We start from the raw sequence: 23,387 nt of genomic DNA on the forward strand, positions 1-23,387 counted from the left end.
TATGCGTTGGATCCCATTGCTTTTCCATATTCTCACTTCTAATCATTTTTCCTCTCTTGCATTACTAACATTTCCTTACCGGTGGATTCATTCCATCAGCTTTAAAATGTGCTCACGTCATTTCTTTGGAAACAAACAACACAACAGTAGGGATAGAATACCAACATCCCTTTACTCAACATTTCCCTATGTCACTCCCCCCTTTTCTCCCCCTTTATAATAAACTTTAAAAAGAGTTGTGTGATTCTCAATTCCCACTCTTTTAGTCTCCTACTTGGCTTCCACTTTCGTTATTCTACTGAAACAGTGCTTATTGATCTGCAGGAACGTTGTGTATAAAAGGAAATCAGCTTTTTGTCCATGATGTGAATTTCAAATATGTTTTCTCAGTCTGTTACTTTTCCTTTGTGTTTATGATGAAACTTGCTTCATAGATTAAAAAAAGTGTGTCTTCAGTTTTATCAATCTTTTCTGTATGGCTGCTGGGCTTGGGTATACATAGAAAGTCCACTTCTTTGAGATTATAAATGATGATTTGGTAGTCTCTCTGGCTTATTTTAGATTTGAGGACATTTTATGTATTACAATTGGAATTTTGTCTTCTTAAATTTTTTGTCTTTTTTGATGGGGAAAACAAGGAGATTGGGGAAACGGTGAATGAGTATAATCTACCCACTGAGTTCTATGGAGTCCGTGTAGGTGAAATTTGGCATTTACTGTTCTCATTATTTTTACTGTGTCTTTTTACATCCCTGAATAACCTTTGTGCCTCTTGGATTAATAAAGAATTGCAATAGGTGCCAAAATAGTTCAAAACATAATGTGAAAACTCATGTGCTTCTATAGTACTATTGTACTTTGCACTGGAATATAATTGATTTATTATCTCCCAGGTTAGTGATCTGAAGAAAGAATGAGACCCACAACATATAGTTCAAGGTAATTAAGAAAAAAGCTTTATCAAATAAGGCCCACATGTGGCGGTTTAATGACACGCTGTGCATAGAAAAGAAGGTTTAAGCGAAATCTTGTGCAGCAAGTGCCAACAACTGAATCCCAGTAAAAGTATCTTTTGAAAAATAACATTAAAAAAAAAAAAAGAAAAATAACATTATTACCTAATCATGTAAGATGGAGTTTTACTAAGTCTTCAGTCATAACTGTAAATTCGTAGTACAAGTAACATGAAAATGTACTTGAAAGGTTAGGAAGCCAATTTTAAGAATAACAACATCTCGCTTTTCTCTATTTGACATGACCACTCAGTTTTGTCTTTCTGATAAGGGTTTCAGACATGTGTGTTCTCTCCCTCCTGCAGGACAAACCAGTATGGAATTTTCTTGATAACTGATAGCTTCCCATTCTTTTCTCTATGCAGTTTTCATCTGTATTTAAATAACAATTTTGATTTGAGTAGGATAAACTTCCTTACAATTCTCTATGTCATTCATCACAGAGCAGACAAGAAATGTTTGGCAACCAGTGCACTGACCTGGAAAAACCTCCTACTTTTATGTGAAAGATCGTGTTTAAAGTTTACATTGTTTATTATAATTTTAATGTCTTAATATTTATTGTAATAAATTAGTTGTGACAGTTTTTTTTCTATACGGTCTTTTCATTCTATTAATACTGTGATTAGGCTGAGTGGATGAAAGGGCTCAGTCTTTGCCCTGACGATTTCAAATAGAGATTAAACATTTTTTACAAACTTGGAAATTAATAATTTACAGCTTTAATATACAAAGCTCTGTTTTAAAAGCACTCAACATACAGTAACAGTACCTCCTGTAGTACTTTGTATAATATACAAGAAGTACAGAGATACCTACACTATATCTATTTTATAATATTCTTTGACAGGAATGTCAACATCAGAGCTGAAAGTTTAATGGTTTTTGGAGCCACCAAAACTGTAAAATCAGAGCATATTAATGTCAAATGTGACTTCAAGTTACATTTAACGAACATTTATTGAAAACCAGTTTTCTGCACAGCAGCGAGCTAGGTCTCATAGGGACAGCTGTGAGTAAGGACTTCACTCTAAAATCCGGGCATACTGATGCAAAGAGAGATGAATGGCCAACCTAGATGAGCGCCCGAGAACTCGGGGTCAAAGCCAGGACCTCCCTGTTGGTAAGGTCAGGGGTGGAGAACCTCTGGAAAGTGGGCGCTAGGTCCCCAACGGTCGCGCTGTGGATAGCACTCCTTGCCTCATCTCTGGGAAGCAGCCCAGCCGAGCCAAGGCCGAACTGCCCGGAGGCTCGCCGCTCCCCGCTCCTAATTCCGGGGTCACTGCCCAGGACTGGAGAAGGGCGAAAGGTGCAGTGTACACTTGCGGCGCACTTCTTCTGTGGGCGGTCACTCCGGGCTGCAGGCCATGCTGGGGGCTAAGACAGGAGCGAAGTGACATCAAAATCTCACCAAGACGCCCCAGGAGGGATGTTCTGCGGGCAATTTCCCTCCTTGTGCTACTTGTAGTTGTCTATCAGGCCAGGGGAGGGCGTTAGCGCGCGCTCGCACACACACACCCACACCCACACACACCCCCACCACATACACACACACATACACACACACACACACACCACCACCACCCACCCACCCACACACACACACCACCACCACCACCCACATACACACACACCACCACCACCACCACCACCCCCCCCCCCACACACACACACCACCACCACACACACACACACACCACCACCACCACCAAAACCCCTGCACGCGCACACACACACCACCACCAACAAAATCCGCTCCCTTCCTGGAAGTCAGGCCCTGGGTCAGGTGAGGGAGCGGGAGCTAGGGCAGGCTCGGCGTTGTAGCTACGGATGCCCCTAGGCTGGGGAGTCGGATTCCGGCAATAGGGTCAGCCGTTAGAGCTAGCGATCCCAGCCATTAGTTGGGCTCCGGGAAAGGGTTGGCAATATTCCCGGGGCACTCATGAGCGCCGAATCCCACAATCCCCAAGCCAGCTGCGGCGCTGCTCCCCAGTGTGCAGACTGTCTGTAGCACCAGGGTGGCGAGCGCTAGCCCGGCCTCTTGACAGCTGCCCATGTGCCCGGGCGGGCTCTAGCAGGTAGCTTTAAAGGTCCGCGCGGTAGCCCCGCCCCTCGCGCGCGGCGATTGGCTCCAGCTGGGGCCGCATTGGCTCGAGAGGTGCAGAGAGGGCGGGGCTGCGCGCGCGAGGCCCGTGGCTCCCCGTGGCGTCCGCTGCTGGGGCGCGAGTGGAGGCTGAGTGCGGGTGGTTGGGCGTGCGGGGCTAGCGGGCACGCGCGTGCGCGGCGCCGAGATCTCTGGGGAAGTAGGGGAGCGGCCGACGCCGAACCGCAAGCGCAGCCCGGCTCCTGGCGGTGCGCGCGAGAGCGGGGGTGGTGCGTTCGTGTGCGCTCGTGAGTGTGTGTATTTGTGTAGAGCTCTGGTGCGGTGCGCCAGCCGCCAGTGCCCGGGTACGAGTCCTCCATCGTCTTCCACACCCTCCCTCCGTCCGCCTTCCTTCCCTGCCACCCTCCCGCGTCCCCACGGCCGCAAGCCGAGCAAAAGCCCAGGGAAGCAGGTGGGGGGTGGGGGGGCGAGCGGAGTCGCACGAGACAAAAGGGTCCGGGGGTCAGCCCGCCATGGCCCTTCCGGAGCCTGGGGGGCCTGGGACGGAGCCTCGCCAAGGGGGGCGGCGGTCCGGAAGAGCCTGAGCGCCCACAACGCCGCGGTGGAGAGGAGGAACCTGATCACGGTGTGCAGGTACGGCGCGGCCCGCCGCTCGGGGACAGAGGAGGGGGCCGCCGGCGCCGCGGGCTGGGGAGAGCGCTAGCCCCTGGAGGTCCCGGAGACAACCGGCTGGAGCCCCGGCTGCCGCCGTCTCCCCGGGCGTGTCCGCGACCAGAGCGTCCTGTGTGGGGCCGGTCTGGGCTCCGCCAAGGCCCCGGACTTTCCGTCAGTTTCAGTGCTGGGAACCGCTTGAGGGTAGGGCTTGGGGCGGGGCTCGGGGAGGATTTGTTTTCAATGTACAATCTAGCGTCTGAGTGAAAGAGGAGGGCAGGGAGGAGGAGCCGTTTCCTTTTAGTACGCGTTAAGCTGTCAGGCAGCTTTTCGTCAAGTATTTGTTGACTGTGTTGCCTCAAAATCGGAGTGCGTTTTGTTTTCTGTTTTTGATTGTTTGCACATTGTCGTTTCGTGCCACAGATAGTGAGTGCCTACTATATGCTAGCCGCGTGTGTATGTGTTTCCTTGTCCTCTGCACTCTAAATTGCAGTGTTACTGATATTTCTGCAATTGATACCAAGAGTAGGACTGTGGAGGATACCTAGTCGGTGATTTATTTCAAGTTTTGCCTTTCTTTGTTTTGTAACTATAATCGTAATATTCCCTTACTTTAAAAAATGTATTTAGAAATTACTTTCAACCAGCCTTGTATTCAGAAATAACTGACTTTTAGCATGCTGACATTTTGTTTAAGTCTTGTTTCTGGGTATTAAATCCAAGGTAGTCCTAAGCATCCGTTTCTTAGGAAGGTCATTGAGCCATCAAGTTGTTGTAAAAGTAGTTTGTTGCATGAAACTCTTCCTTAGCCATCAAAAATCCTGTAAGAATAAGAGAATGAGGAGACCTTTCCCTCCTTTACAATTTACATGTTTTTTTTCTTTTCCTTATGTAAAGATGTGTCTAAAAAAAAAAGATGTGTCTAGCGTGTTAAGCAGAATATAGATATTTATACTCGGGCTTATATTCAGTAACTTTGAGCAGGTTTGTTGTTTTTTTTTTTTTAATTGCATTGTACTTAACAGCTGTTCACCCCTCTGGTAGGAAGACCTGCCTCACTGACTTTTATGGCACTTGGAGTTATAAACAGTAAAATATTAACATGGAATCTTTTGAATTGACATTTGTGCTGTTTAGGATGCAACCTTTTGAGGAAGATAGGTGTATGAAATTTTTTTTACATCTAGGCAGTGTTTTTAAGTTAGGTAAATAGAACAGTAAACAAGGCTAACTTTCTTACAGTTTTTGTTTGGGAGAGTTTTGTTACCTACTAGTGGCTGCTGCTGCTGCTAAGTCACTTCAGTCGTGTCCGACTCAGTGTGACCCGGTAGACTGCAGCCCACCAGGCTCCCCCATCCCTGGGATTCTCCAGGCAAGAACACTGGAGTGGGTTGCCATTTCCTTCTCCAATGCGTGAAAGTGAAGTCGCTCAGTCGTGTCTGACTCTTCGCGACCTCATGGTCTGCAGCCTACTAGTGGCAGCTGAAGTGATTTTGAGTGTTTGTAGGATAATGTTAATTACCCAAATATTTCAGCCTGGAACTTTAAACACCTGGGCTGACATAAATTGCTCTCAATCATTGTGGCAGTCTTCAGAACAGTGGGTGTTGAAGATTTGGGGTAAAACACTGTGAGACGTTTTATACTCTACTAATTTTTAAAGACAATAAAAACCGATGAATAAAAAAATCAGTGGAGGATACTGTTTTGCATCTCCATTTTTGTCATGGCAGCAGAGGCAGTGCAGGAAAAGAAAGGGACACATCTAAACCTTATTTAAGTTACATGTTTAAGAAATTTCAGTCACTGATTTGTGTGGGCAGTTGTCTGGGATAGCAGAATTTTTGTTGTGTTTGTCTAATTATTCTTTTCTACTCTGGAATGAGCATACATGCTGACTTTAGTTGCAGTTTATGATAAATTTAGTATTGTAGCTAAAAGAAATTTCATTATTGTAGCTATAATAAATTTCAGTTTCTGGCTTAGATTTCAACTTGTATATTTATTTATGTGGATAATGTTACTAACACTGTTCTTCATGTTCAAATAGTTGGTGGATATCAATTATTATCCTTTTCTAGTAATGAAATCTATTTGATAGATTTTGTCTAAAGGCTTTCAGTTTTGGGGGAAAAGTCATTGTAGGCTGCCGGGGTCCTGTCCCGGCTGATCCAGGGTATTCGAAGCGGGGACAGTGTCGGCGACCTATTTATTTAAATATTTTATCAAAGATATAAAGAGTAATAGGATGAGGATAGCTCAGTAGGAAAATTCAGTGGAGAAAAGAGGCTGAGTAGCTTGGTTTACTCGGGAGACCAATAAAACTTCAAGACAAGAAGTTCGCACCACTTACGTAGGCTGCAGGCGTCCTTCCGTTCTCCCGAAGGAGAGGAGACACTGAGGCCTCCCCGGTCGGATCTTAGAAGCCCAGGCATAATTAGTAAGCATGGCGGGTTCCGCGCTCCAGATGGAGACTCAGCCAGAGTGGGAGAGAGACATGGGGAGACCAGTATTTCGAGAAACTGATCCCAATTCTTTATTTTCCATGGTCTACTTTTATACACTGAGATGTTATGCAAAAGTCACGCGGGGTCAGCAGTCCTGACTTTTATCAAAGTCAGGTGCTTCATACAAATGTATACAGAGGTCTTAGGGGTGTTATATCATCTTCTGGCCAGGGGGGCCTGCTGACAATTTATGACCCTCTCCTTGTGACAATGGTCAGTCAACCAGGACACTTATTTCTCCAGGGGTGATTATTCTTAAAACAGACACCACCCAAATAAAGTTACATTCCTATAGGATGAGGGTGTAGTGGGTTTTAGTTAAGGAAAGAATTTACTTAGCCTAAGGTATAATGTGATTAATATCAAAGGTTAATACTTATTTCTTCTATATATTCATTAATGTGTGTAAGGGCAGGGGATGTGGAGACTTAGCAACAAACATTGGCTCAACAAATGAAAAACCCTTCACCAATACAATTTCTAATCAGCCCATTATACTTATACTAATAGTTTTCTAACTTTTCTAAGGAACCTGTTTTTAGAAGGTTTAAAACATCTCGTGCCTCTCACGGTTGGGAGGCTGTGAGCAATCACATGTGGCCGGACAAGCCTGTCAGGCAGGCTAGAGAACCTTCAGAGGAGTTTGTAGGTTAAAACACTCTTATCACACCCAGGAATTATTATTAACTGGAGCTCTAAGTTAACTCCTCCGAAAGAGGTGGTGGGGGACAGCCCCCCGTAAAGTCAGAGGTGTAGGTGAGCACAAAGTAGTAAAGTAGGCAGGCTCTGGTTATCGGGGTAGATGCTCGAGGAGTTCCAGGGGGACTCCTGAGGCTCGATCCCGCCTTTGCGTATGTCGAGCCTCCTTCCTCATGACCTTTGTCACGGGCGGAGTACCTCACTCTGGCCCCCAACAGTAGGCCATTTGGGTGTTTTAAGTATCCCCACCTTGAATTCTGCAAAAGAAAGAAATCAGTATTTGTGAATTTCTTTTGCTTTTCTCTCTTTCAGAATTATCAGAACCTGGGTATCTCACCCACATCTGTTAAATAATTTATTTTTAAATTTTTATGTAGCAGATCAGACGTGATTTCGTATTTAAGTTGGGAAGAAGCTGGTTTAGTGAAATATAATTGAGTTCTAAGTTTACTTTGTCATTAATTGTGTCCTTTAACAAATCTGTTTTCAGTTTTCTCATCTGTAAAATAATATTGGACAGAATCATTGGTAATTTTGGTAGACATATGCTGAATGGTAGCTAGATGAGGCATGTGCTTTTTCTCTGCAAACAAAAACATTTTGAATTGTGCCTTCTATGTTGTGATACCTTGATTCTCTACTGGTATTCTGGAAACTCCCCCCACCCCTGACTAGCATTCTGGCATATGTGTTAGTTGAGGGTGGGAAGATATTTTAACCTGCTTCTTTGCAGGTTAATTAGTACAGGTGATATGCATCAATACTTAGACAGTAATGCTTTTCATTAGCCCTTACACAGTTTAGGCATACTCTCAGTTTAGGTTTACAGCCCTATTACATAACCACACAATTCTTTTGGTTTGAAAATGCCTCATATTAAGAACTATGTTACAGTTCGAACTTTGGAAGTGAGTTATTTGGTTAGGTAGGATAGTCAGGAATTGAATTTTGGTTCATTGTGATTGTGTGTGTAATTATTTCATCAGTTTTTTCATGAACATTGATATATTGTAGACTGAAAACACTTAGTACTTACTTCAGCAAATAAGTAGTCTTTAATCATTTTTTTTAACAGATTGTGATAGAAAATAGATCATTCAAAGTCTCTAAATGTTCCACATTCAACTCTAAAAGATTCATAAACTGACTTATTTCCATGTACAAACTAGTATTTTCTCTGCATATTCTCTACCATTTACAAAAATTGTTAAATTCCTTGAGGATTTTTTAACCTGCATTTTTCATCCTAGAAAATCAGGTACTAGTTACATTTTTAAGCTTCATAGGTTATTGAAAAAACTTACATATTCCTTTAATTTTAGTTCTGGTGACAAGGAGAATTAAAATATAAGTTCTTTTTCCATGGGTCAATAATAGTTTATTGCAGTTTATTGCAATAGTTTATTGCAGTGCTTTACTCAGCATTTTTTGTGGAGTAAAGTCTTCTGTTTAACTGAAGCTTACAATCTTAAGTGTTCAGATTTATATTACAATAAAGAATACTATTTAAAGCGTTGTGGATAAACTGCTTTTTAAAAAGCGTTATATGTTTCCCTACCTTATTAAAAAGACTCAGCATAGAATCCCTAAAAGTGACTTTACTCTGGATCTGTTTCTGTGAATGTACCCTGTGTGGTGGTTGCCCTTGGAGACTCCTGAGGCACACAGAGCTGTTTGCTACATGGCCCCATGGTGTGTTTGGTGTTCTTGGTCTGCTTTTGCTTTGCTGGCTCTTCCTACCAAGTTAGCAGTTATTTCCTGCACCTCTGCCTGTTTCTACCAGCTCTTTCCTCTGTGCTTCCCATCCTGACATGCTCATTATAGTTGGTTGTGAACTAGAAAAGCAGATAAGTAAATTTATCCAGTGTTTTAAAAAAAAAAAAGCACTGAGACACCTAAGTTCAGTGAGTGAGCTTTTGCACTCTGAACCTCTTAACGTCTGGTGCTGAATAATCAGGGGAAAAAAAGATATATTCCTGTACTTGAACAAGGTGGTTAAAATGCAGATATGTGAAATGTTACCAAATATCATTGGTGATATAATCCTCTAAATAACTTTAAATGCAGTGACTTACTTTCCTTGTTACTTTTTGCTTGAGAATGCTTTAGCAGACTGTTCATACCTTGCCTATCGTGATTATATTTTTGGCTGAAGCACTTTTTATCAATGCTATACATAGTAGAACTTTGGGTTGGGACTTTGATCAACATTATTTGTTACTGTACGGCTTTGGAGAAGATTCAGTATCATTTCTAAAGAGTCTTAGAGCCCTAATCATAGGTGATCCCAGTGGAGGTAGGATGATCATCTTAATAGTCAGAGGTCAGCTTCTCAGCATTCACAGAAGATCCTTATCCCTTCCCCTAGCTTAACTGGCTTCATATTCAACTGATAATGGAAAATTGCTGTCCACTACACATTTATTAGAGGGTATTGTGTTAATCTCACTGCTGATTGATAAATGTCAGAACTTGGTTGAGAGATGCGATATTCAGGGGGAAATATGTGAAGCTTATCCACTATTGTATTAGTCTTATAGGTTTATAAACTATATCCCTGGGTCCGCCTGGAGAGCAGCTGAGTGTGTAGGTTGCATCGCTTTGCCCTGTCCTGTCTCCACTTGCTTTTGCCCCTGTCTTGCTTTGGTAAGATTCCAGCAGCCTACATTGAGTGTCAGCATTAGAAGCCATCACAGTGGATCTTCTTGAAATTGTTGTCAAGAACTTTGTTTATTATGTCAAAAAATGTCTTCTTTTTGTGAAGATGTCTATGAGAAATATCTGTCTTTTTTTTTTTAGTGCCAAGAGTTGTATCTTTAGGCAGTTGATCTACTTATATCTACTGGGCACAAATGAATGTGTAGCTGGCAACTTCTCTTTTTCTCATAAAGCTATTAGAAATCTTAATGTTAAATCGGGAGAAAGAAATGGCAACCCACTCCAGTATTCTTGCCTGGAGAATCCTGTGGACAGAGGAGCGTGGAGGGCTGCTGTCCATAGGGTTGCACAGAGTCAGACAAGACTGAAGAGACTTAGCAGCAGCATGCATTGGAGAAGGAAATGGCAGCCCACTCCAGTATTCTTGCCTGGAGAATCCCAGGGACAGAGGAGCCTGGTGGGCTGCCGTCTTTGGGGTTGCACAGAGTTGGACACTACTGACGTGACTTAAAAGCAGCAACAGCAATGTTAAATCTGTGGCCAACCTCTGACACATATGTAGAACACCATACTGATGTATTTAGCCTTGTTTCTAGCTACACTTTGCTTCCATATTTTAATATAGATTTTCATTGATTTATCATATGCGTATAGAAAAGTACACACAGCATAGGTGTACAATGATTTTTTTTTTTTTTGCAAAAAGAACACAGCTTTATATCCAGCACCCAGTTCAAGAAAAAAGTGCATTACCCAAAGGAAACAAAATCATTGTTTCAGAAAGGTACCTGTACTTGCATGATGATCGCAGCATTACTTGGAATAGTCAAGACATGGAAAGAACTTAAGTGCCCATCAGTGATGAATGCATAAAGAAAATGTGATGTGTATACACAATTGAAAATTATTCAGCCATGAAAAGGGGGGAATCCTGCCGTTTGCCACAACTTGGATAGACCTTGAGGGCATTATGCTACGTGAAGTAAGTCAGGGAAAGACAAGTACTATGTGATCCCACTTATATGTGGAATCTTAAAGAAACCGTACCCACGAATACAGAGAACAGGTTGGTGGGAGGTTAGCAAAAAGGTGAAGGTGACAAAAGGTACAAGCTTCCAGTTTAAAGATAATTAAGTTCTGGGAATACAGTATTACTAATAAAAGAGAACACTACCCAAAGCCGCAGAAATCTCTTCCTTCCCTTCCTTCAGTTACTACATGCTCCTAGCTTTCAACACCATTAGTTTTGCCTCTTTTTGAATTTGATACAGCACTGAACATTAAATTACAGCTATGTGTCCAAAAAATGGTGCTAGTGGAGGTGATGGAATTCCAGTTGAGCTATTCCAAATCCTGAAAGATGGTGCTATGAAAGTGCTGCACTCAGTATGCCAGCAAATTTGGAAAACTCAGCAGTGGCCACAGGACTGGAAAAGGTCAGTTTTCATTCCAATGCCAAAGAATGCTCAAACTACTGCACAATTGCACTCATCTCACATGCTATTAATGCTCAAAATTCTCCCAAGCCAGGCTTCAGCAATACATGAAGCATGAACTTCCAGATGTTCATGCTGGTTTTAGAAAAGGCAGAGAAAGCAGAGATCAAATTGCCAACATCCACTGGATCATGGAAAAAGCAAGAGAATTCCAGAAAAACATCTATTTGTGCTTCATTGACTATGCCAAAACCTTTGACTGTGTGGATCACAACAAACTGTGGAAAGTTCTTTAAGAGATGGGAATTCTAGACCACCTGACTTGCCTCCTGAGAAATCTGCAAGCAAGTCAAGAAGCAACAGTTAGAATTGGACATGGAAAAACAGACTGGTTCCACATTGGGAAAGGAGTTCATCAAGGCTGTATATTGTCACCCTGCTTATTTAACTTCTATGCAGAGTACATCATGAGAAATGGGCTGGAGGAAGCACAGGCTGAAATCAAGATTTCTGGGAGAAATATCAATAACCTCAGATATGCAGATGATACTACTCTTAGGGCAGAAAGTGAAGTAGAACTAAAGAGCCTCTTGATGAAAGTGAAAGTAGAGAGTGAAAAAGTTGGATTAAAGCTCAACATTCAGAAAACGAAGATCATCGCATCCGGTCCCATCACCTCATGGCAAATAGATGGGGAAACAGTGGAAACAGTGTCAGACTTTATTTTTCTGGGCTCCAAAATCACTGTAGATGGTGATTGCAGCCATGAAATTAAAAGACGCTTACTCCTTGGAAGGAAAGTTAAGAGCAACCTAGACAGCATATTGAAAAGCAAAGATATTACTCTGCCAACAAAGGTCCATCTAGTGAAGGCTGTGGTTTTCCAGTGGTCATGTATGGATGTGAGAGTTGGACTATGAAGAAAGCTGAACACCGAAGAATTGATGCTTTTGAACTATGGTGTTGGAGAAGACTCTTGAGAGTCCCTTGGACTGCAAGGAGATCCAACCAGTCCATCCTAAAGGAAATCAGTCCTGGGTGTTCCTTGGAAGGACTGATGCTAAAGCTGAAACTCCAATACTTTGGCCACCTGATGCAAAGAGCTGACTCATTTGAAAAGACCCTGATGCTGGGAAAGATTTAAGGCAGGAGGAGAAGGGGATGACAGAGAATGAGATAGTTGGATGGCATCACCGACTGGATGGACATGGGTTTGGGTGGACTCCAGGAGTTGGTGATGGACAGGGAAGACTGGTGTGCTGTGGTTCATGGGTCGCAAAGAGTCAGACACGACTGAGCGACTGAACTGAAATGAACTGGCATTTCTGGGTGATATGGTATATAGATGTTTGGCTTCAGTGGATACAACAGTTTTCCAAAGGCATTGTACCAGGCTGCATGGTAGTCAGCAGTGTACAGTTGACTCCTGAACAGTGGAGTAGGGTTAGGGGTGCTGATTCTGAACATGGCCTAAAATCTGCATGTAACTTCACAGTGGGCTGCATCAGCATGTACTCTCAGATTGTACCAACCACTGACTGTGTAGTACTGTGAAAAGTGAAGTTGCTCAGTCATGTCTGACTCTTTGTACACCCATGGACTATAGCCTAGCAGGCTCCTCTGTCCATGGAATTTTCCAGAAAAGAGTACTGGAGTGGGTTGCCATTTCTTTCTCCAGGGGATCATCCCAACCCAGGGATTGAACCTGGGTCTCCTGCATTGCAGGCAGACGCTTTACCGTCTGAGCCAACTGGGAAACCCGTGTAGTACTGTATTCAGTGAAAAAAGCCTGCATTAAGTGGACCCATGCAATTCAAACTCATGTTACTCAAGGGTCAACTGTATGAGAATTCCAGTTTCTCTAATCCTCACTAACACTTGAAATTTTTCTGTCTTCACTTAAGCGATTCTAGTGGTTTGATGGGGTGTCACATGGGGATTTATATAATTTGTATTTCCCTGATCTCTGTTGAAGTTAAGCACCTTTCCATAAGTCTGTTGGCCATCTGGAGAGTCTCTTTTGTGACATGCCAGTTCAAGTGGTTTATCATTTGCAATGTCTGATGTTTTGTTTGTGTAATTCTTTGTACATTCTGTGTGGATCTTTGCTGAGTCTATGTGATGTAAGTATCTTTCCCCATTTGGTGGCTTGATTTTCCATTCTCTTTATGTTGTGATAAATAGAAACTCATAATTGTGAAGTAGTCCATCATAAAGTTCCGTCTTGGTTTGTGCTTATTGTGGCCTGCCTAAGAAATTGGTCTAGTACTCCAAGGTAATGAAAATATTCTTCTGTTTTCTTCTAGAAGATTTAGTTTTGTCCTTTACATTTATATCAACAGTCCACCTGTACTTTATTTTTTGTATATGCTGTGAAATATAGGAGTCAAGATTAAATATTTTCCTTAGGAAATCAGTTTGAGGTGTGCTAACTAGCTTCAGTCCTGTCTGACTCTTTGCTACCCTGTGGACAGAAGCGCTTCAGGCCCCTCTGTCCATGGGATTCTCCAGGCAAGAATTCTGGAGTGGGTGGCCCTGGCCTCCTCCGGGGGATCTTCCCTAGTACCATTTATTAAAAAAGACCGTGCTTTCCTCACTACACTCAAGTGTCACATTTGTCATAAGTCAGGTGACTGAGAGACTGAACAACGACAAGGTGATGGCATCATTTGTGTGTGTGCTTCCGGACTCCCTCTTCTGTCCCATTAGTCTCTTTGTTCTTGAGCTAATATCATATTGGTTTTATAACTATATCTTTATAGTATATCGTGTTTGGAAATTAAGTTCTCCAGCTTTGTGTTCGAGACTGTCTTGGCTATTCTTGGGCTTTGCAAACTAGATATTAGGATCAGCTTGTCAATTTCCATTTAAAAAATCTGCTGGAATTTTTTTAAGATTGCATTTAATCTATACATCATCTGCCATCTTGACAAGACTTAAATGCAACCCTTGAGTAAAAAATCTCCATCCCTTCATGTATTTGTAGCTATTCTGAAATTTTTCTCAAAGATGTTTCGTAGTTTTGAATATATAGATTTTATCTTTTTAGATTTGTTCTTCCATATTTAATATCTCTGTATTACAATAATTTAAAAACTTTTTTCTTTTTTGTTGATATATAGACATTAAATTGCTTTTAAAAATATTGTTCTTGTAATTAGCAATTTTACCAGATGTGCTTATTCATTCTAATAGATTTTCTGCAGTTTTGTGTGTGTGTGTGTGTGTGTTTAGCATTCTGAAAACATTGTCGTGTCTTCTACCTATTTTATTTCTTCCCTTTTTAAACTTTATGGCTTTTCTTTTTTATCTTACTGCACTGCCTAGGACCACAGTGTTGCAGAAAGCATTAACAGTTTTACCACTAAATATGATGTTTGCAGTAGGTTTTTCTTAGTTCTTTTTACTAATAGATTGCTGAGAATTTTGTGAGTGGATGCTGAATGAGTTTGAGCAAACTCCAGGAGATAGTGAAGGATAGGGAAGCTGGCGAGCTACAATTCATGGGGTCGCAAAGAGTCAGACATGACTTAGCAACTAAACAACAACAAATGTTGTCAAATACTTTTTCTATCAAGATGATCATATGATTTCTCTCCTTTTGTCTCTTTATGTAGTTAATCACACTAATTGAGTTTTTGATGCTAACCCACCCTGGAATAAATAAACTGGGTTGTGCTGTATTATCTTTTTTACGTATCTTTACATTAAGTGAGGTGATACTGTATTTGGGATTTTTGCACATTCATGAAAGTGATTGGTCTGTGATTGTTCTTATAGTGTCCTTGTCTAGATTTGTCAGTAAGATTATCTGACTTTACAAGTTGGGAAATGTTCTTTTATTCTGTTTTGTAGAAGAATTTGTGTACAGTTAATATTATTTCTTTCTTAAACTTTTGGAAGAATTCACCAGGGAAGAAATCTGAACCACAAATTGTCTTTGTGGGAAGTTTTTTAGTAATAGACTCAATTTATTTAATAGATACCGAACAATTCAGATTTCCTGTTTATTCTTTTATCAGTTTCAGTGAGTTTTTCAAGGAATACACCCATTCCTGTATGTTACCAAATTTAAAGCTTCTCTCAATATCCTCTGAATATCTTTTTATCATTTAAAAATCTGGTCATTTCCCATTTTTCTCTCCTGATTTTGGTAATTTCTGTTTTTCCCATTTTTTTTCTTGCTGGGAGTATATAAATTTTATTAATATGTTCAGAGAACCAGCCTTTAGCTTTGTTAATTTCCTCTCTGTATATTTCTTAATTTGTTGCTTTCTCTTTCTCTCAGTATTTCCTTCCTTCCACTTTTTTTTTTAAGTTCCTGTTCTTTTTCTAATTCTTGGAGATGGAAGTTTAGATCATTGTTTTTAAGCCTTTCTTCTTTCGTATCTTTGCATTATTAGACCACAGATTGCCTTGTTTGACATTGCTTTGGGATAGCAAACAAGGGGCTTCCCTGGGGCTTTACTTTTCAGACACTAAAGAATCTGCTTGCAATGCAGGAGGTCCCCGGTTTGATCTCTGGGTTGGGAAGATCTCCTGGAGAAGGGAATGGCAATCCACTCCAGTAGTCTTGCCTGGAGAATTCCACAAACAGAGGACCCCCGTGGGCTACAGTCCATGGGGTCGCAGAGTCAGACACAGATTTAAAATTTGTGTCTTCATTATTAATTAATTTAAAATGTTTTCTACTTTCTGTTGGGATTTCTTCTTTGACTCATTGTTTATTTTAAAAGGTACCGTTTAACTTTCAGGCAGTTGAGGATTTTCTGTTTTTAGTTATTGAGTTCTAACTTAATTCCACTGTGCAGAGAGTATTCGAAAAGATTTTAAAGTTTTGCATTTTTATCTATGCTTGCTTTACAATGCAACATTTGGTCAATTGTAGTAACACTTTCGTATACTTTTGAAAAGAAGATAAACAGTCCTCTGTATTCACCTGTTCCACATCCAGCAATGTGGAGGGCCAGCTCTAAGGAACTTGAGCATCTGTGGATTTTGGTTTCTTCAGGGTTCCTGGAAGCAATTCCCTGCAGGTATCAAGGGAGGACTGTGTTCTGTCATTGTTGATTCCATGTTTTATAGATGCCGTTGTGTTCCTAATTTCACTATCCCTCCTAGTTTGTTGTACGCTTAGCTTGATGTTAAGAGACATGTGTTAGATCTGTCAGATCTGTCTGAGTGTAGATTTGTCTGTTCCTCTGTTTAGTTCTGTCATTTATTTGCTAAAATATTTTGTTGTTTGATTACCAGGTGGGTACGGATTGAGAACTGTGGTCTCTTCCTAGTGATTTCATTCCTCTGTTATCATGAAACGTCCTTCTTTATCTCTAATAGTGTTCCTACCTTAAAGTCTAGTTTTTTCTGCTATTAGCATAGTTAAAATAGCTTTCTTTTAGTTAATGTTTATATGATACACTTTTTATTCTTAACTTTCAGTATTTCTGGGTCCTTAAAAGTGTCTCTTTGTAGGCAGGATAGAATTGAATTTTACATTTTATCTAGTTTTTTATTTAGAGCATTTAGCCCAGTTATATTTAATGTTATTACATTTGGGTTTATGACTACCAATTTACTATTTATGTTCACTTTTTAATCTTATGTATCATTTTTTTATTTCATTTATTCCATTTAGTTTTCTCGGTATGAACTTGTTGGTTATATATTCTTTTTCATTTTCTATACAGTTTACCCTTGAATAGTGTGAGGCTTAGGGGTGCTTACCTTCCGCAAGTCAGAAATCCATGTTTAACAGTCATGTGTATGCTGTCAGCCCTCCAAACTGTGACTGCGTTTACAGATTCAACCAACTGGAATCATATAGCACTGTAACATAAATGGGAAATAAATGGACCATGTATAAGTGGACTTACGCACTTCAAACTTGGGTTGTTCAAGGGTCAACTCTTTATATATTTGATTTCTATCCTTTTGACCCTTGATTTATTACAGTAAGTCCAAATTTAACTGTTACTGCTTTTCCAGTAATGTTAGAACCATTTATCCCCCCTCATCCCAAAATACTTTTTAATAAATATGGTGCTCATTATGCTGTAATCTAATTATCTTTTTGTCTTCTGTTGGAATGTGCATTTCTCAAGTCCAGGAATCATAGTTTATTGAGCATCTATTTTATTCCCAGTATCTAGTAAGGAAATGGCAACCCACTCCAGTATTCTTGCCTGGAGAATCCCAGGGACAGAGGAGCCTGGTGAGCTGCTGTCTATGGGGTCGCACAGAGTCGGACATGACTGACGCGACTTAGCAGCAGCAGCGGTACATAGTAGGGATGTTTGTCAAATGAGGTAATTATGTTCAACTAGTGAAGAATAGTAGCAGTGGATATTTCTAAAACAAGGTTGAAGGTAAACTAAAGAAGCATTCTCACTTCTTAAAAAAAAAAAGCCACCCTTATGAATAATCTCTAATGAGGGGGTTTTAAACATCATATAGCTTTGCTACTGCTGCTGCTGCTAAGTCGCTTCAGTCGTGTCTGACTCTGTGTGACCCCATAGATGGCAGCCCACCAGGCTCCCCCGTCCTTTAGATTCACAGATACAGAGAGCAAACCAGTGGTTACCAGTTGTGGGGAGGACTGGGGGAGGAGTAGTGTAAGGGTAGGAGATTAAGAGGTACATGCTTAAAAAAAATTTTTTTATATAGTTTATACTAGATATAAAACAAACTACAAGGATATATTGTACAGCATGAGGAATATAGCAAATATTTTCTAGTAATTATCAGTGGATATAACCTTTAAAAACTGTGAAAAAAATAAGCATTGAAATTAAAACATCTAATAGCTTCAGTAGTAGAACTGTCTGTCTAGATTACTAGCTAGCTTGTCGCTGTTATTGTTTAGTTCAAAGTCATTTCTCACTCTTTTTGTGATGCTGTGGGCCTTCCAGGCACCTCTCTCCATAGAATTTCCCAGGCAAGGATACTGGAGTGAGTTGCCATTGCCTTCTCCAGGGGATCTTCCCAATCCAGAGATTGAACCCTCATCTCCTGTGTTGGCAGACAGATTCTTTACCACTGAGCCACCTGGGAAGCCTCGATAGCTTACTTATGTTAAAATACATTACTTGTCCTTGTCTTTGGACAAGGAAAAATTGAATTCCAAAGTGATATGTGATACAGGTGTCCAGTGAAAGTATTCTTTATTAAGCTGATTTTAATTGGAAATTATTTCATATAAGAAATCAAATGAATTAATTTAAGATGGGAAATTGTTTTTTGTTTGAATACTTTCTAATTTTAAACAAGTTGTAAAAAATTTGTTTTGTCCTACACATACTAGTGAAACTAACGAAGACTAAACACAAAGAAAGAATATTAAAAAGGCAAGGGAGAAGCAACAAGTAACATACAAAGGAAACTCCATACCTTTAACAGCTGATCTTTCAGCAGAAACTCTGCAGGTCAGAAGGGAATGGCAGGATATATTTAAAGTACTGAAAGGGAAAAACCGACAACCAAGATTATTGTACCCGGGAAGGATCTCATTCAGAATTGATGGAGAAATAAAAAGCTTTTCAGACAAGCAAAAGTTAAGAGAATTCAGTACCACCAAACCAGCTTTAAAACAAATGTTAAAGGGACATATATAGTCAAGAAATACAACAGAAGAAAAAAGATCTACAAAATCAGTTCAGTTCAGTCGTGTCCAACTCTTTGCAACCCCATGAACTGCAGCACACCAGGCTTCCCTGTCCATCACCAGCTCTCGGAGTCCACCCAAACCCATGTCCATCGAGTTGGTGATGCCATCCAGCCATCTCATCCTCTGTCGTCCCCTTCTCCTCCTGCCTTCAATCTTTCCCAGTATCAGGGTCTTTTCAAAAGAGTCAGCTCTTCGCACCAGGTGGCCAAAGTATTGGAGTTTCAGCTACAACATCAGTTCTTCCAATGAACACCCAAGACTGATCTCCTTTATGATATGCTGGTTGGATCTCCTTGCAGTCCAGGGGACTCTCAAAAGTCTTTGCCAACACCACAGTTCAAAAGCATCAATTCTTTGGTGCTCAGCTTTCTTTATAGTCCAACTCTCACATCCATACATGACACTGGAAAAACCATAGCCTTGACTAGACAAACCTTTGTTAGCAAAGTAATATCTCTGCTTTTCAATATGCTGCCTCAGTTCATTTCAGTTGCTCAGTCGTGTCCGACTCTTTGCAACGCCATGAATCACAGCATGCCAGGCCTCCCTGTCCATTACCAACTCCCAGAGTTCACTCAAACTCATGTCCATCGAGTCGGTGATGCCATCCAGCCATCTCATCCTCTGTCATCCTCTTCTCCTCCTGCCCCCAATCCCTCCCAGCATCAGGGTCTTTTCCAATGAGTCAACTCTTCGCGTGAGGTGGCCAAAGTACTGGAGTTTCAGCTTTAGCATCAGTCCTTCCAAGGAATACCCAGGACTGATCTCCTTCAGAATGGACTGGTTGGATCTCCTTGCAGTCCAAGGGACTCTCAAGAGTCTTTTCCAACACCATAGTTCAAAAGCATCAATTCTTCGGTGCTCAGCCTTCTTCACAGTCCAACTCTCACATCCATACATGACCACTGGAAAAACCATAGCCTTGACTAGACGAACCTTTGTTGGCAAAGTAATGTCTCTGCTTTTCAATATGCTATCTAGGTTGGTCATAACTTTCCTTCCAAGGGAGTAAGTGTCTTTTAATTTCATGGGTGCAGTCACCATCTGCAGTGATTTTGGAGCCCCCCAAAATAAAGTCTGTCACTGTTTCCATCATTTCCCCATCACATGAAAGGCTAGTTGTTTTAAAACATTAATACATTTTAATTTTATTAACTCTTGGTCCAGAGTGAGCAAGAAAGAGAAGACAAACTACCAGTATCAGGAGTGAAAGTGGGCATATCATTATAGATCCTACATTCAAAGGATAAGTAAATACTATGAACCACTCTTAACATAAATTTGACAGCATGGATGAAATGGATCAATTTCTTCAAAGACAAATCCTAACAAGACTTAACAGAGAAATAGATAACTTGCCTAGCCCTGCATCTATTAAAGAGATTGAATCAGTAGTTGAAAACCTTCCAACAAATGAAACAAATGCTTTCTTTTATAAGGGCCCTAACCCCATTCATGAGGGCTTATGATGTGATAACCTCCCCAAAGCCCCACTTTCAAACACCATCACACTGGGGATTAGGTTTCAGTGTTGGAGAGACACAAACATTCAGTGTGTAGCCGGGATCTACAGAAGTCTACAGCAGGATTTCTTAGCCTTAGGATTAGTAACATTTTGGACCTGATAATTTCTCTAAAACTCAATATTGTTAAGATGTCAGTTCTCTCTACATTGACTATAGATGCAGTGTCCTCTCAAAATGTTAGCAGGCTTTTTTTGTAGATATTAAACTGATTCTGTAAATGGCTAGCCTAGGTAACTAGAATAGGCAAAACAGTTTCACAAGGGAAGAACAAAGTTGGATGCTCAAAGTCTCTGATTTTGAGAACTTTCAGGAAATAGTGATTAAAGGGTGTGTTATTGGTAAATTACAATTTCAATTAAATATTAAAGTAAATTAAATATTAGGACTTCCCTGTAGCTCAAACGCTAAAGAAGCTGCCTGTAATGCAGGAGACCTGGATTCAGGGTCAGAAAGATCCTCTGGAAAAGGAAATGGCAACCCATTCCTGTATTCTTGCTTGGAGAATCCCATAGACAGAGAAACCTAGAGGGCTACAGTTCATGGGGTGCCAAAGAGTCGGACACGACTGAGCGACTAACACTTACTTACACTTACTTATTGGTAAAAGCTTTTGTATATACATACATATATAAGTGGCTAAGTAATATCTGACTCTGTGATTCTATGAACTGGCTTCTCTGTGCATAGGATTTCCCAAGGCAAGAATTCTGGAGTGGGTTGCTATTTCCTTCTCAGGGAATCTTCCCAACCCAGCAATCAAAACTGGGTCTCTGGGTTGGAGGACAGATTGTTTACCACTGAGCCACCTGGAAAGTAGAATGGAGTAGAGTCCAGAAATCAGAGGCACACAGATATGCTTGATTGGTTTTTTACTAAGAAGAAAAGGCATTTCACTGGTGAATTGATCATCTTTTCCAAAAAATGGTGCTAGAACAATGGGATTCAGGTCAGTTCCTTCACTCAGTTGTGTCCAACTCTTTGCCACCCCATGGACTGCAGCACGCCAGGCCTCCCTGTCCATCACCAACTCCCAGAGTTTACTCAAACTCATGTCCATTGAGTCGGTGATGCCATCCAACCATTTCATCCTCTGTTGTCCCCTTCTTCTCCCGCTTTCAATCTTTCCCAGCATCAGGGTCTTTTCAAATGAGTTAGTTCTACGCATCAGATAGCCAAACTATTGGAGTTTCAGCTTCGGCTTCAGTTCTTCCAAGGAATATTCAGGACTGATTTCCTTTAGGATTGACAGGTTTGATCTCCTTGGAGTCCAAGAGACTCTCAAGAGACTTCTCCAACACCACAGTTCAAAAACGTCAATTCTTCAACACTCAGCTTGCTTTATGGTCAAACTCTCACATCCATACAAGAATACTGGAAAAACCATAGCCTTGACTAGATGGACCTTTGTTGGCAAACTAATGTCTCTGCTTTTTAATATGGTGTCTAGGTTGTTCATAGCTTTTCGTTCAAGGAACAAGCGTCTTTTAATTTCATGGCTGCAGTCACCATTTGCAGTGATTTTGGAGCCCCCCAAAATAAAGTCTGTCACTGTTTCCATCAATTCCTCATCTGTTTGCTATGTGATGGGACCGGATGCCATGATCTTCGTATTTGAATGTTGAGTTTTAAGCCAACTTTTTCACTCTCCTCTTTCACTTTCATCAAGAGGCTCTTCAGTTCTTTGCTTTCTGCCCTAAGGGTGGTATCATCTGCATATCTGAGTTTATTGATATTTCTCCTGGCAATCTTGATTCCAGCTGGTGCTTCCTCTAGCCTGGCGTTTCGCATGATGTTCTCTGTATATAAGTTAAATAAGCAGGGTGATAATATACAGCCTTGATGCACTCCTTTTCTGATTTGGAACCAGTCTGTTGTTCCATGTCCAGTTCTAACTGTTGCTTCTTGACCTGCATACAGATTTCTCAGGAGGCAGGTCAGGTGGTCTGGTATTCCCATCTCTTAAAGAATTTTCCACAGTTTGTTTTGTTCCACACAGTCAAAGGCTTTGGCATAGTCAATAAAGCAGAAATAGATGTTTTTCTGGACCTCTCTTGCTTTTTCCATGATCCAGCGGATGTTGGCAATTTGATCTCTGGTTCCTCTGCCTTTTCTAAATCCAGCTTGAATATCTGGAAGTTCACGGTTCATGTACTGCTGAAGCCTGGCTTGGAGAATTTTGAGCATTATTTTACTAGCATGTGCGATGAGTGCAATTGTTCTGTAGTTTGAGCATTCTTTGGCATTGCCTTTCTTTGAGATTGGAATGAAAACTGACCTTTTTCAGTCCTGTGGCCACTGCTGAGATTCCCAAATTTGCTGACATATTGAGTGCGCACTTTCATGGCATCATCTTTTAGGATTTGGAATAGCTCAACTGGAATTCTGTCACCTCCACTACCTTTGTTCGTAGTGATGCTTTTTAAGGCCCACTTGACTTCACATTCCAGGATGTCTGACTCTAGGTGAGTGATCACACCATAGTGATTATCTGGGTCATGAAGATCTTTTTTGTACAGTTCTTCAGTGTATTCTTGCCACCTCTTCTTAATATCTTCTGCTTTTGTTAGGTCCATACCATTTCTGTCCTTTATTGTGCCCATCTTTGCATGAATGTTCCCTTGGTATCTCTGATTTTCTTGAAGAGATCTCTAGTTTTTCCCATTCTATTGTTTTCCTCTATTTCTTTGCATTGATCGCGGAGGAAGGCTTTCTTATCTCTCCTTGTTATTCTTTGGAACTCTGCATTCAAATGGGTATATCTTTCCTTTTCTCCTTTGCCTTTCACTTCTCTTCTTTTCTCAGCTATTTGTAAGGCCTCCTCAGACCACCATTTTGCCTTTTTGCATTTCTTTTTCTTGGAGGTGGTCTTGATCCCTGCCTCCTGTACACTGTCACAAACCTCCGTCCATAGTTCTGTATGCAAAAAATGAACTTGAGTTCTACCTCACACCACCTACAAGAATTAATTCGAAATGGATCATAGACTAAATGTAAAAACAAAGAACCATTAAAAACATAAAACATCTTTGTTATGTTTAATTAGGCAAACATTTTAGGTAAAACAACAGAAGTGTAATCCATGAAGCAAAAAATAATGACGTGTAGACCTCAGGAAAATTACTGACTTTTG

The 23,387-nt window shown here is 40.9% G+C and overlaps 1 protein-coding gene and 1 non-coding gene across 5 annotated transcripts in view; one reads left to right on the plus strand and one right to left on the minus strand.

The window, feature by feature from the left end:
• The first annotated feature begins 3,241 nt into the window (after positions 1-3,241).
• Positions 3,242-23,387, plus strand: part of LOC113891609 (phosphatidylcholine translocator ABCB4-like) — a 104,232-nt gene continuing 84,086 nt past the window's right edge. For 3 of the 4 annotated variants that reach the window (XR_003510809.1, XR_003510811.1, XR_003510812.1), the window contains exon 1: positions 3,246-3,750. The gene's annotated coding sequence lies outside the window, so the exon portion shown is untranslated. Of the gene's footprint in view, positions 3,751-23,387 lie in introns of all 4 variants that reach the window. The other variant, XR_003510807.1, reaches the window with a different exon arrangement.
• TRNAC-GCA lies at positions 12,753-12,824 on the minus strand. Its single transcript has one exon. It is a non-coding gene; the product is annotated as a tRNA-Cys (tRNA).

The sequence above is a fragment of the Bos indicus x Bos taurus genome, chromosome 4 (assembly GCF_003369695.1).
Source record: "Bos indicus x Bos taurus breed Angus x Brahman F1 hybrid chromosome 4, Bos_hybrid_MaternalHap_v2.0, whole genome shotgun sequence".
Taxonomy (NCBI): Eukaryota; Metazoa; Chordata; class Mammalia; order Artiodactyla; family Bovidae; genus Bos; species Bos indicus x Bos taurus.